The following is a 2,134-nucleotide window of genomic DNA, read 5'->3' on the forward strand; positions in this document are numbered from 1 at the left end:
GGAAAACTAAAAACAGGCGTTTTGTGAATGGAGTTTTGTTGATTAAACCCCAGCTGAAGTCAGATCCTAGCTAAGAAGGAAAATAAAGTTTTGGTAGATTTAGAGCCGAAATTAGTTAGATTGAGTTTTTATTACTTCCAGGAATTCTTTTTTACTGCCATTTATTATGTTTTAGAAAGCTATTTGGTGGAAAACTAGGTGGATTTAACATGAATTTAGTTGTAAATATATAAGATCTCTGCATGCTGAATCTGGAAAAAACAGCACGTTGGCAGCCTTCAGCTGAACTGAAAGCCAGGCTGTCAGTAACAACACAGAAAGGTCAACAGGAGGCGGGTTGTTTGAGGCTGACTACCTTACATTTCCCTCTCCTGAGAGGACACAGGCAGAGCGTTACAGGCCTGTTATTGTGCATCAGCAGCAAGCAAGAAAGAGGCAGAGGTGAAGACAGGGAGGGAGGAAGGGGTGAGACTGAGTGACATATATTCATCTGCAGATGTTTTTATGAAATGCGAGCGTCACCTTCTTCCTCTGCAGCTTCTCAAAGCAAAGCGTTGTGTGCCTGAGGAACTTATAGATTGAAAAAGGGAAATGAGATTGCTAGAGCACAGGACAGTGAGTCAGAGAGACATGAAAAAACAAAATGTACAATCTCATCCTATAGATTAACAAATGTACCATTATTGATTAATATGATAGCCATTACTAGATCAGACCTCGTAAATATCCAATAAAAGTGTGAAGAATTTAGTAAAGTAGGGCGTACACTTTTACGTTTGATTTGGTTGTTGTGATCCATGTAATTTGTTCACCTGAAAGAAGTCTCTCTCTTTCTCAGGCTGTGAGTTGTGGTTCTTTGCATTGTTATCGTTTCTGTCATCTCTAACAATGAAAAACAGTGTGTGTTCAAGGGATGGGGGAGGAGCAGACACAGAGAACGACACAGGAAAAGAGGAAAAGAACAGCCAGCTGTCGAGCATCAGAGGGAAGAAAAACGAGAGTGATTGAACACAAAGACAGAATACGTTAGACTGCCTCGGCTGAACAGGAGGATATGGAGGGATTAAGAACCCTTCAAAGCCAAGGCCTGAGTAGAAAACATCTCCAACTGCTTACTGTGAAGAACTGGCAAACGAAAAGTCATGGATTTTGGTTTAAATACAGAAAAATGTACATTTATTTTGTTGTTTTGGCCACGCATTGTTTTTTAGAGGATAATAATCTGTTATCGCCTCAATTGTGCTTAATGAACAACAAATTGAATCCAGATCATATGAGCTGTATCGCACTTAACAATAGATAATGATCTCTTAAATGTGACACGTTAAAGCAATTATCAGCGGATTCAGTCAAACAAGGCGGGCTGGCAGAGAGTCCACAGATTGAACTCTAAAGTAACCGCACCCAGGCCACATGTTGCCATACTGGGTTTGGGCATGTTGAGCACACATGTGAACATCTAATGAAGAGCCTATGGGAATGCTGCTCCTTTATCACTGGACATAGCGCTGATTGGCTCCATCTCATTTCCACCAGGGAATTTCATGCAGGCAAAGCAGGAAGCTCTAATGCAATGTTTTTCTCTTTGCGATGTGAACTTCATGTGGCGAATGATCAGAAGACATTAAGACTCTTGAAAAACTGTGATTTTTCTACTATGAGTGCAATTAGTTTAACATTACAAGTGAAAATGTTCCTGTAAAATCTGATTTAATTATTTGTTGGGTGGCACTGGCACAGAAATTTAGGCTCTGAGTTGTCATGTCAACTGAATAAGTATTAATACACAGTGCTTTTATGCTTTAATTAACACTCAAAAATATGTTTTTCTTCTTGTTCCTACAGGCCACGACCTAAAGCATATCTTTATCCGTATTTTAAATATTAAAAGGGACAATAATTTACCAAATTATGCCGTATGGAATACTTCAAACTAGAGATTAAGACCATAATCTCATTAGGACCATAAACAACTGTTTACTGAGCTAATAAATCAAAAGACTCAATATTATCAGACTTCTTTCTGCAGCCAATGGAACTGCCCTGCTGGCCATTAGAAAGAATGCAGGTTTAAGACACTTCATTTCACAGACCTGGAAGAACTAATTCAATGGTGCAGAGTTTGACACTAGAA

The sequence above is a fragment of the Morone saxatilis genome, unplaced genomic scaffold, assembly GCF_004916995.1.
Source record: "Morone saxatilis isolate NCDOM2014 unplaced genomic scaffold, NCSU_SB_2.0 Contig15, whole genome shotgun sequence".
Classification (NCBI taxonomy): Eukaryota; Metazoa; Chordata; class Actinopteri; family Moronidae; genus Morone; species Morone saxatilis.